Here is a 12,987-nt window from a genome sequence, read left to right on the forward strand (position 1 = left end):
AATAGAGAAGGGTTGGGGGAACAACAAAGAGTGAGTGAGGACAGGGAGGAGAGGAAGGCAGTTATGATACACTAACTTCAATAACATCAACCAGGTTTGCACTCTGTTGGGTGTAAAGCTCTGTCCTAAGTGTGGCAGAACATTAGAAGAAGGGAAAGTTATGATCCTGCCCTCAGGACCCTCAGTAGGTCTAGCAGGCATCTTTGCAGGGAAGAAGCTGTAATTACAAAGTGCTCTGCTCAGGCACTGAGAAGGAGGGGTTGTACCTGCTATAAGCCACACCATTCCTCCTGCTAGGGTGGTCATTTTTCTGGTTTTATAACATACTATTCATTTTTCAACAGTTCTTTCCCTGTCCAGTATGGATATGGACATGGATACTTTAGCCCCACGTGGGATAGGGACTGCGTTTGACCTAGTTACCTTGTACACCAGTACTTAGTTCAGTGGTTGGCATTTAGTAAGTGCTTAACAAATACAACAGTAATTATTTATTATCATTATTGCTAGCACACTTTACGTCAGTATTTTTATTTTAAGCCCTTAGCCCTACTCTGCCTAGGCTCCTGCTGTCCAGTTCTGTGGTTTGGAAATGGTGCCTGTACTCTGTGCTCACAGGGACCTAGGGCACAGGGCTGGCAAAAGGATAAAGTTCCCTCCAGAATTATTTGGAATATTCTAGGAGGAGGCTGGCTTCTCTGCCGATTGTGGGAAGGCTCCGTGTTTCTCCTCCCCGCCCTTCCCGCCCCCCTGGTTTTGGAGCTGAATTCTCCTGAGTGTTAAGCAAAGGGAAGTCAGGGAGTTGGCACTTTTTGGCTGTGGAGTGTGTCCCTGCCTGTTGTTTTTTTTTTGAGGTCTACCAGAAAAGGAACTTCATGCAGTCATATATTTAACTCTACTTAAGCTATACCCGGGATAAAAAGGAAGATAGAGAAAACTAACTTAGTCTATTTTAATTGGGGTTTATTTTGGATTTAACCTATTTACCAACCTACATGCAGCTACATGGCTAAAATATGTGGTGTTTGAATTCTGGTAGCAAGTTTATCCATTTGGCTCTTTATGGCTTGAATCTCAGTGGCTCTAAATAATATCTCAGTGATCTCAACTTTAGTAATATCTGTTGTGATCATTTCCAATATAGGGTATTAATTAAATCCTGACTTTGATCATTATGTAGATCTATCTAGAGGTCAGGGGTCACTTCTATTTACTCTATTGCCGTCTCCCAAGCACTTAGTACAGTGCACTATATACTGCAAGTGCTCAATAAATTCCTGCAATTGATTGGGAATCTGGATGAAGTTTCTAATTCCATATTTTCACGGTGTAGCGAGAAGCAATGTGGTGTAGTGGATAGACCACAGGCCCGGGAGTCAGAAGATCATGGGTTCTAATCCCAGTTCCGCCACTTGTCTGCTGTGTGACCTTGGGCAAGTCGCTTCACTTCTCTGTGCCTCAGTTACCTCATCTGTAAAATGGGGATTGAGACTGTGAGCCCCACATTGGGACAAGGACTGTGTCCAACCCAGTTGCTTGTATTCACCTCAGCACTTAGTAAACTGCCTGGCACACAGTGCTTACATAAAGTACCATATTATAATAAATTATTATTATTAAATACAAGATGGCTAATTTGGGCCCTAAACTGGAGAGATTATAAAATGGGGATTCAATGCCTTCTCTGCCTCCTGTGAGCTCAGTTTGGAGCAGGGACTGTGTCTGACCCCGATTACCTTGTATCTACCCAGCGTGGCTCAGTGGAAAGAGCCCAGGCTTTGGAGTCAGAGGTCATGGGTTCGAATGCTGACTCCGCCACATGTCTGCTGTGTGACCTTGGGCAAGTCACTTAACTTCTCTGAGCCTCAGTTACCTCATCTGTAAAATGGGGATTAAGACTGTGAACCCCACATGGGACAACCTGATCACTTTGTATCCCTCCCTGCGCTTAGAACAGTGCTTTGCACATAGTAAGCACCTAACAAATGCCAACATTGTTGTTGTTACCCCAGCGCTGTTCCACCCATAGTAAGTCCTTAACAAGTACCATAATAATATAGCTAAGTGGCCCGAATTTCAATCTTCTGGGGCAAATTGGGATCTATTATGCTACTGCTGCCACCACTGCTGTCACTTCTCCCCACTCTGGCTCTACTTTAGTCATCATCATCAATCGTGTTTATTGAGCGCTTACTGTGGGCAGAGCACTGTACTAAGCGCTTGGGAAGTACAAGTTGGCAACCTATAGAGACAGTCCCTACCCAACAGTGGGCTCCCAGTCTAAAAGACTTTAGTGGAGTTCAGTGGAGTATTTTAGTGGAGCTGATTGGTCTTGAGATAGGAGTAATTCCCTCTCCTCAGGGCCCCCTAATAGCGGAGGTTCTTGGATAGCAATCCCAGGGACCTCCAAGTTGTTCTGCCCATTGAAATCGGATTCCAATTTTGTTATTAGTTTGTCTCCTTCACTGCCCATAGATGGTGCTTCTGTATCAGCATCCTCCTCTCAGCCAACCCAGCCTAGAAATCTCTCTGACTGTTCACCTGGTAAATAGTCGGGACACCAGGGTTCCTGCGGGTTGATCCTTGATCGTTTCCCTTTCTCCAGAGCTGTTTCGTTTTTCTCCCAGGATCCTGTAAACATGGACACAGTTTTCAAACCCTGGGATGAGGCGATAGATGACGAGGTGGAGGGAAGCTGGTTGTTTAAAAATAAAATTATCAGACATAGAGGTGCCCCGTGCAGTATCAGTACTGGAACAGGGGACGGGCTAGCTGAAAACCGGACTGCCCAGTATAAAACAGGATAATAGATAATTAGGCACTTTAACTCCCTCCCAACACTACTAACATTAACATTCTCTGCTCCAGTACAGAGAATCGTAGCACCTCAGAGCTAAAAAGGAGCTTCAAAATCACCTCTCCTAGCTCCCCAGGGGGTTTCCTACTTTCTGGCTTCCACCCAGCCCTTTTCTAGAGTTGCTCTCAAGCCCTTCGGTGAGCTCTGCAAACTTCACTTGTTCTGAAAAACACACACAGGCCTTGAAGCACAGTTGGAGCGATTTATCTGTGTGGCAGAAGCGACAGTGCAGAATTGGACATTCCAGGAGGAACTTGGCCGAGAATAACAATGGTCAGGGAAAGGTAGCAGGCATTTTGGACACCCAGCTTCACCCACGTTGGAAAGGAAGAGGAGGAGGAGGAGGAGACTGCCACCTTAGGTGTTGGCTGAGACAGTTCCCATTAGGAAAATCCTGCTGTGAGTCAGAAGCTATTTTCAAGGCGAGTCCTCCAGCTCCTACACTGAAATTTGGAGATTTTCTATCTGTAAAAGAGCTCTCTTCCTTCACTGTGTGCATATGCTATGTCCGTGACAGCTATCTGGATTGACAGAAACAGACAAGGGCAAACTTTTCCGTACTGGCTGCCTATCTGAAAAGATAGAGGAAGAGTCTCAACCACCTTGCTCTAGAAGGTAAAATGACCTTATTTTCTGGAGCTCCAAATGGGATGAGGCCCATGCTGACAAGGGTGGGAGTCACCAAGCTTCTGGCAGCATTGGGGGGAAAGGAATAAAAAGCATATTAAGGGAGAAGGAGGTCTAAAGAGATGGAGTGTTGTACAAACACTGAGAGAGAAAGATTGAAGTAGGTAGATACACATAGGTGAGAACAACAGACATCCACCCTCAACCAGGCACAACGTTAAAAGGAACACACACACACACACACACACACACACACACACATTCACGCAGACACCAAGACCAGTTTGCCTAGGGTGGGAGGGGATGGGATAGATTAAAATAAATTAAAATGAAAGTGGCACGATCAAAGTGAAGTGAATCATAAAGTCTTTTATAACTGTCCAGTACGCAATGGTTGTAATAATAATAATAGTGGTATTTCCAAGTAGATTGTAAGTTCATTAAGGGCAGGAAACACGACTACTAATTCTGTTGAATTGTACTCACCCAAGCCCTTATTACAGTGCTCTGCACATAGTAGGTGCTGAATAAATGACTGATTAAATTGTTGTGCCACGTGCACTAAGCACTGAGGATGGATACAAGGTAATCGGTTCAGACACAATCCTTATCCCACATGGGGCTCACAGGAGGGAGAACAGGTACTCATCCCATTTTACAGTTGAGGAGACTGAGGCACAGAGAAGTTAAAAGACTTGACTATGGTCATAGATCTGGCGAGTAGCTGAGCTGCCATTAAAATGAAAGTCCTCAGACTCCTCGCCCCAAGCTCTGTTCTCTTGACCCTATTGCTTCCCTGTTGTAGCCACTACTTAGAAAAGCTGCCAAATGAGTATGAGAGATGGAGGTAGCCATGCAGGCGTGGGGGGTAGGGGAGAGGATGGGTTCACACACACACACACAGAGGCACACTCAGTGCAGAGCTGAGAAGAAGCATTAGAAGAAGATAAAAAACAATGGCAGGCAAGTGTAGCCACCCCTACAGTTTCCCAGATCCTTACTGCTGCTGCAGCCCTACTCTGGAAACCGTTCAGCCAGGAATAATCAGCAGCAGCAGGGTTGTGAAAGAACTCAGTCCCTATGATCCACTGACCGGTTCCCTGCCATTTTAAACTCCAGAAAATACAGTCACTTTATTCACACAGATAAATCCTGGTAATTCGGATGGGAGGGGCCAAACCCTTTTGTGATTAATGGATTTTTATTTTATTTTTTGTTAATGTGAAATCTGCCTTCCAGGTGGCAGGACCTGTATTCCCCAGAACCTCAGAAAAACTCTTCAGCGAACAGGGCATCATATTACCTTGTCCGTAACAGCCTCTCTCCAGGCTCAGGGACTTACCTGAGGGAACAAATTTTTGTTCTAGGACTTCAGCGGGTCATGGGAAAATGTCAGTGAATCAAACAAAAATGTGTCAAAGTGAACCAAATGATCTCCTTTCCCTTCCCTTCCAGTTATGGTCACTTCTCAGCTGGGCAGCACTGGACAGTGTATATCAATGACAATTCACTCCTGTGCCTAGGAATGAAAGGACTCTTTCACCTGAGATATATATTCTCCCCACCCAGGATGGATGGGGAGAGGGTCATCAGTCACTATAATCCAATAGGGCTGTATCCCCACTTATGATCCCAGACATTTGCTTCCCTTGCCTCCCCCACCAGACATGGAGCTGGGATTTACTGGAAGCCAACAACCCCAGGGGCTTTCTGTCTCTTTTTTTCAAAACTAGAATCCTCAAATGTGGGTCCCAAATTAGCAAAACCAGTTCTCCTAGTCTTCACCACAAGCCTGCCTCATTTGGAAAAATGCCAATCAACAGGGGAGCTGGGAGTGGAACGTGGTGTCTTCCCAAGGAGGAAATGATCCACTTAATGGAGTTTTCATGTGTTGCTCTGGGATAGGGCCCTGAAAAGCTCTTAGACCACTCAGCATAGTGGAGGGGGCCGAGCAGTTGGTCCTGCAAATTCCATCCCGGAAGGTGCTTGACTCTTTCCCCTTCCTTTTATATTGGGTACATATTTGCTTCAGGGATGTGTTGGCCTGTGATTCATGCTCCCTAGGTGCCCAGGGCCCCAGTGTAATGTTTACTTGCCCCTCCTCCTCCAGGCCTCTGCTTTAAATCCTCCTGTTTATTTCCTAGAGGGACCGAGCCGTGCGTGGTCACAGCAGCTCCGTACTGCCCGGCCGGCAGCGATGGCAGCTTCTGCAGCCGGAGGGTCCAGTCAGCATGCCGAATTGGAGGGGCTTGGCTCCATCTGGAATGCTGTGAAGTACCTGGACCAGGACTTTGAAGCCCTGAGGAAGCAGTGCCTGAAGTCAGGGACTCTGTTTAAGGATGTGGAATTTCCGGCATGCCCTTCGGCTCTAGGGTATAAGGAGCTGGGACCCTACTCACCCCACACAAGAGGCATCATCTGGAAGCGGCCCACGGTAGGGAGGCATCATAGGGCTTTCCTTTCAAACAGGGGAGGGGGAGGAGGACCCGACCCAGGTTGGCTTTGCTCTGCATACACGGAAGCTTCTTCCGTGCAGGGATCGCATATACCAACTCTATTGAATCATACTTTCCCTAAAGCTTAGTACAATGCTCTGTACGCAGTAAGCACTCAATAAATATTATTATTATTATGGTATTTGTTTAGCGCTTACTGTGTGTGAGAGACTGTACTTAAGCACTGGATTGACAAGCCAGGCTAACTTGCCTAGCATGGTCACTCAAAGGAAAAAAAGATTTAGAGTTTGAAAATTACATTTTTCTTCTTTAAAATGGGACCCATGGGGATCCAGAATCCCAGGGGTTCAAAGAACTGGCAAAGATAACGTCCTCTTGAGAGACGGGAATCCAAGATGTGAATGACTAGGGAGTGCTGGATTTCTGCCTTCCGCTGGATTGGCCCCCAGGAACGTTTAATTCCTGCAGGTAGAGATTGATGGAGGCCCAGGGGTCCCATTCAGATGCCCCAGAATCAATCAATGAATAGTATTTATGGAGCCCTTACTCTGTGCAGAGAACTTTACCATGTGCTTGGGAGAGCTCAGAGGCTGGGATTGGCCTCCAGACCCTCAGTCTTTTCACCTTCGGCCAGTTATGGGTCAGCCACTCAAATGCCCATCTAAGATCAGTGGTCTATTGCTCAAACAGCTGAATACCTGAAGGATTAGCTTGTGGCCTCATGCTTCAGTAGCAGGTCTCACGTTCACCGACTGCTCCCTGGGGCTGAGTAGTAGATACCTCACTGACTGCTTGCTTGGCAACAGTTGAGAGATGCGGAAGCATCTCTGGAATTATTTGGGGGGAAGTATCCGAAAGCAGTTCCAGCACAGAGGGACTCTCCCAAGCCAAATGACCAAAATCCCTCCCTTGCACATAGGAAGGTGGACACTGAAAGGAAACTCTTAGGTCCTTCGGAGACATTTCGTTCCTTTCTACCAAAGTGCCCTAGATTCCTGTACCAGTGCACTAACCAGTCCCTTGTTGGAATGCAGGAGTTGTCTGTGCTTCCTCAGTGCCTCAGGTGCCCCACTGGGCGGGAAAGGTGACAAACCCATAGAACTGCAATGCTGAGTAGTGCTGCATTACTAACATTCAATCATTTTGTATTTCCTAGAGCTCATAGTAACTCAGCCTGATTGCCCATTCTCATCTCGATTTTCCTGGTAAAAATATCTAGTCATATGCTGAGGTTCCTCCAGTCAAGTATGATGCAGTGATCGTATTTGGGACAGGTTGGAGGACTCTCATGCTTGAAGCCGTGGAATGTTCCAGGCTTAATGAGTTCTCATTGCGACTTGTGGATGGGGGCATGGGGTAGGAAGGCCCAGGCTTTAATTCCGGTAACTTGCTGGGTGACTTTGGACAAGTCACTTAATCTCTCTGAATCTCAGTTTCTCTGTACGTGGCAGGTAATGATATGTGTCTCATCTCACAGGGATGAGGTGAGGTCAGAAGAAGCTTAATGTTTTGTAAATACTTTTCAAGTGCATTCTTGATGGGGTAGAATATCACTACTGTTGTTACCTTTTATTATTTACTCCTTCTCAGCATGCTGGTATCCCTGGAGTTTCAGGACACTGTTTTTCAGTGTCCCAATTCCCAATATGATTGATTGATTGATTTTCAGGCATGGTTCTTTGTTTTAGTTCATTCAGAAATCCTAAGAGGGAAAGCAGATGTCCCAGGCTGAATGCATTTTTGTGTTCTTGGGGAATACACACAGCATGCTATGTGATTGAAGCCTTGTCCTCTCTGACAAAGTAAAACTTGGTTTCCTGTCGTAATTTGATATTTGTAGGCCAGGTTGGGGCAACTGGATTCTTAGTTAAGAAAGGGGTTGTGATTTTCCACGGGTTCATGAGACCCATACTCCTAGGATAGATTTAACAATTTAATTTTGCACTGGAGGTTCGTATTATAAAGAAATCCTGTTGCAAGCAAGACCACTGGTGCCATATGGGGTACAAGAAAGCCTAATAGGGTCTAACAAATTCTGAAATAGTTTTCTATTTTTTTTCCTGTGGTTCTTTCCTTTTCCTGCCTTTCCCCCAGCTCTGCGCAATCAGTTTAGATTTGTACACTTGCAGAAACTATACAGCACATAGAAGGCGAGGGCCCCAGCTGGGGTTCAGCTAAGTGGTTTTCTTGTCTGCGAAGTAGGTGGCCTTTTATTGGCAATGAAATATTTTATTTCTCTCAGAAAAATGCAGCAAGATGGGAACAGGGAGGGCTGCAGAGTTGTTGGTTGCATAATGGGCATTGACGAAACTGCCAAGCCAAAGTGTCTCAGTTGTTCCAGGTGGAAGCGCTAGGCCATGGGAGGAAGAACTAGAGAAGGGGAGCTTCTTCTTTACCCTGCCACTGGCTCAGTGTGGCTTCCATGGGCCTATTTCCATTTCGGACTCCGGTGATCAGGAAGTCTTCATCCAGGGGCCATCCCCTCTTTTCTCTCCCTCTCCCCTCTCTCCCTCCCCCATCTCTCTCTCTCTCTCTCTCTCTCTCTCTCTCTCTCTCTCTCTCTCTCTCTCTCTCTCTCTCTCTCTCTGTGTGTAAGAAAGATATAATGGGCAGGCTAAGTAGGTAATGAGTAGTCTGTGTAAAACAGGCAATTCCCAGTTTAAGCCCTGGAATTCAGTACCTCAGTCAGGGCAGAAAATTTTTTGGATAGATCAAGTCTTCAGTACTTCCCAGTCTGAGCTCGGGTTGATACTGAATCCTAAGAAGCAGGCAAGGGTGCTGTCTTTGGAGACTCCAATCTAGACACACAAATATAGTTTGAAAATAAATGTATTAGAGACTCCAATCTAGACACACAAATATAGTTTGAAAATAAATGTATTATAAAAATGAAAGCAGTCCTAGAAGAGAGGTAGATCTGAAGGGCCTTGGTTCTGGGATTGCAAGAAATAGTCTTTTTCCTGATTTTTTTTTACCTGTTGACTTCTTAGGCCCTGCTGATGGTCTAGGGTACAGGGAGCAGTCAACACCTTGACTCTGCTATGATCTTAATTTTCCCAGGACCCAGCTCCTGAACTAGAAATGCCTGAACAAATCCACTGGGAAGTCAATAGCATTTACTGAGCACCCATTATATAGTGCTCCAGTATTAAGGACTGAGAGACTTTAAAGGAAAAGCAAGGCTTAGTCCCTGATCTTGATGGAGGGTGGCTGGTAAGGCCCTGTCAGGTTGTCTGGGTTGGAGAAAGGGGACTGGTCTTGTTCCAAGTGCTTAGTACAGTGCTGTGCACATAGTGTGTTCAATAAATACCATTGATGATGATTTTTGATGTGCTGCTTCCAGGGCACCCTTGAAATATTGACCATGACCTTATAGCTTAAACTGGACTCTGAGACAAGCCGCTTGTCAGGGTAGCCTAATGGAAGGACGACAAGCCTGGGAGTCAGAGGACATGGGTTCTAATCCTAGCTCCGACATGTCTGCTGTGTGACCCTGGGCAAGTCACATAACTTCTCTGTGCCTCCGTTATCTCATCTGTAAAATGGGGATTAAGACTGTGAGACGTGGGACAGGGACTATATCCAACCTTATTATCTTGTCTCTATCCCAGTGCTTAGCACATAGTAAGCACTAAGCAGCTATGGGGAAGCAGCGTGGCGCCGTGGAAAGAGCCCGGGCTTTGGAGTCAGAGGTCATGGGTTCAAATCCCGTCTCCACCAGTTGTCAGCTGTGTGACTTTGGGCAAGTTACTTAACTTCTCTGGGCCTCAGTTCCCTCACCTGTAAAATGGGGATTAAGACTGTGAGCCCCACGTGGGACAACCTGATCACCTTGTAACCTTTCCAGCGCTTAGAACAGTGCTTTGCACATAGTAAGCGCTTAATAAATGCCATTATTATTATTATTATTATTAAACAAATATCAGAATCATTATGATTATTTACAAATACCATAATAAATTCTCCTTTCTACTGCTCCCTCTCCCACGAGATCTGCCTCCACGCCGAGAAGATCATTTGGCTCAGTGGCAGAGCCACCTCCCATCTGGAAATTCATATGGCTGTGCCTGCTGCCTAAAGTGCTGGAATAGCAGCACCCTGAAGCCTGCCGCTGCTGCAGTATTTGCAAATATCCAGGATTTTTTACGGGTTTTACAGGCACGGGCCATTTTAGCTCATTTTTACGGACCGTCCCCGTCCTTTCCTTTCCAGCCCTCTGATGGTAGCAGGCACAGCTGCCCCTAAACTTTCAGTGGCAGGCCCAGCCAAGACACCCACCACATCTGCATGCATTTACCGGAGGCTGGCAACACTGCTCACTTGACTTTGAGAATCAGAAGCCTTTTAACGCCTGCCTTTGGACAGGGGCCTTGTGTAATTCCCTCATTAAATCTATTTTGCTGAGATGGGTGTTTGGAGCTTCAAGTGATTGCTGTTTACAGAGCCCTTTGAGATCCTTAGTTGGATAAGGACAAAGTGTTATTATTGCTAACAGCTAAAGATTTTGCCCTCGAGGAGGAGGGGGAGAATCCCAGCTTCATAAATCTCTTGTCATGTGTTCCAGAATGGGCCAGGCCATCGGGTACTTTACATGCTCCAGCCGAAGCAATGGAGCAAAAATATCACCAACTCCGGGGTTCAGGGTTGGGTGAGAAGGTTACTGGAGAGCCAGAGAACTGTCTGTTGTCACTGGGAGACTAAATGCAATAAATTAGAGATGGTGTTTCCAAATTTGGGGTGAAGGACAACATTTGGAGGCATCATTGCTTTGTAATTTATATTTTGACACTTGATATAACTTGGCCTCCTCTACACCAGCCCCTAAGACATCCATTACTTCCCTGGTTTTAGCATTCACCTTTTAAATGGGCTTAACATCCACTTATGTGGTTCCTTTGCTACAAAAAAACCTTACTGTGGTGCATAAACTATGCAGGGCCCCAAAGATGGGTATGCATGTGAAATGACAGCATATTAGGAACTGCTATTCAAACTTAGCACCTTTCACCTGAATATTTAAAAAGGATATATGAAGGAACCTTCATATTACTGGTACCACCTGATGAAGGGTCAGGGTGGATAAAAATCAACCATTTAAAAAATCTTATTTTTTAAATTTAAGATGAAAAAATGAGCCTATCTAATTTAAGATATGTCAGAGCTCCAAGATATCATCATGGAATTTGGATTGTAACTTCTAATTATATCCTCTAGCCTGCAATATATTTTTCTTACCTTCTTAGAAAAGCCATACAAGAAGGTCACAGCAGGTCACAGAATAATTATTAGGAACACAAATTTATGGGGTTCTCAGAGTCTACTCTGCAGATTAAAAGAAAAAGCATTCTACCCCGTGGGTCTCAGTGTCAAAACATTACATTTAACATTTCTGTGATACTTTGATCCTCAAACTGTATTTGTGTGTCTGGATTTGGGTCTCCAGAGGTAGCACCCTTATAATAGAGATGAGCGATATCAGGTCTCTTGCGTTTCTGCAAGTTTGAGTACACAAAACTAAGCTTTTATCTCTCTTTAAAAGTCCTAAATTTCAGGGAAGTAAATTCATAGAGGTTTGTTGGAATATAGAGCAGAGCATTCTAATGAGTTAGAGATCACCTCTTAGTGGCTTCACGTCGTCTGCTTCCACGAGCTTAAGTTGTAAAATAACCAAATGAAAATTCAGTTTTTGGATGAAATTGCAAAGCTAAGATCTACTTATGATCCAGTGCAGGTTTGAGCCGATATCTAAGTGTCCTGTGTCTCTTCATCCTGGACTTTTCCTTTGCTGATGTATCTTCCTTTATGTTGACAACTCCAGATGGTGTAGAGTTTTCTCCCGTCTCACCAGTTTGGAGTTACTGGTCTTCTTTTTGGATCCCAGCACTTGCCTCTTCTTTACCTCTTCACAATTAAGTTCCTAGTTCCTTCCACAGCTCTTACCATAACTTTTGCCATCCCATTTCCTCTTACCTGCCTGAGCCTTATACCCTGTCTGTATCCCAGGAGCCTTTCCTGAAAAGGATAAGGTGCTGTCTTCTTTGTCTGTGAAAATCTCAGCACCTTCATCTGAGGAACCAGGGTGTGTGGGACACATTCTGAATTGAAGACTGTCTTGTTCTCTTTCTCAAACTGGTCCTTGGAATGGTTCTTAAGGCCCCCGAGTTGCCTGAAGCCCTAGGGTTTTTTACACTCATCATCATCATCATCATCATCATCATCATCAATCGTATTTATTGAGCGCTTACTATGTGCAGAGCACTGTACTAAGCGCTTGGGAAGTACAAATTGGCAACATATAGAGACAGTCCCTACCCAACAGTGGGCTCACAGTCTAAAAGGGGGAGACAGAGAACAAAACCAAACATACTAACAAAATAAAATAAATAGAATAGATATGTACAAGTAAAATAAATAAATAAATAGAGTAATAAATATGTACAAATTCATTCAATCGTATTTATTGAGTGCTTACTGTGTGCAGAGCACTGTACTAAGCGCTTGGGAAGTACAAGTTGGCAACATCATCATCATCATCAATTGTATTTATTGAGCGCTTACTATGTGCAGAGCACTGTACTGAGTGCTTGGGAAGTACAAATTGGCAACATATAGAGACGGTCCCTACCCAACAGCGGGCTCACAGTCTAGAAGGGGGAGACAGACATAAAAGTACCACCCTTGATCTTATGGACCTTCCCAGGATAAATCCTTCCACACCAATGCTTTTTTCAGAATCATAAATAATAATAATGATGACATTTATTAAGCGCTTACTATGTGTAAAGCCCTGTTCTAAGAGCTGGACCCCACATGTCCCACAAAGATATGCAAGGAATATTAATAATAATTGCTGCAGTCTTAAGGCTGTTTTGCAGATATGATTTGACTTCTTCCTGACCAAGTGACCGAACAATGGATAAGCCTTCAGGTCCAAAAGACCTTAACTATTCAATACCTTTTTCAATGATTCTAAAAATATCCCATACATTAAGCAGCTAACATAAAGGCGATTGATCTGGCATTATTTGCTCTAGTTCAGCAAGGGAG

The 12,987-nt window shown here is 44.8% G+C and overlaps 1 pseudogene; it reads left to right on the forward strand.

Annotated features, from left to right (window-relative positions):
- Positions 1-12,987, forward strand: part of LOC119940727 — a 72,927-nt pseudogene that overhangs the window by 26,962 nt on the left and 32,978 nt on the right.

Source organism: Tachyglossus aculeatus, chromosome 19 (assembly GCF_015852505.1).
Source record: "Tachyglossus aculeatus isolate mTacAcu1 chromosome 19, mTacAcu1.pri, whole genome shotgun sequence".
NCBI classification, from domain to species: Eukaryota; Metazoa; Chordata; class Mammalia; order Monotremata; family Tachyglossidae; genus Tachyglossus; species Tachyglossus aculeatus.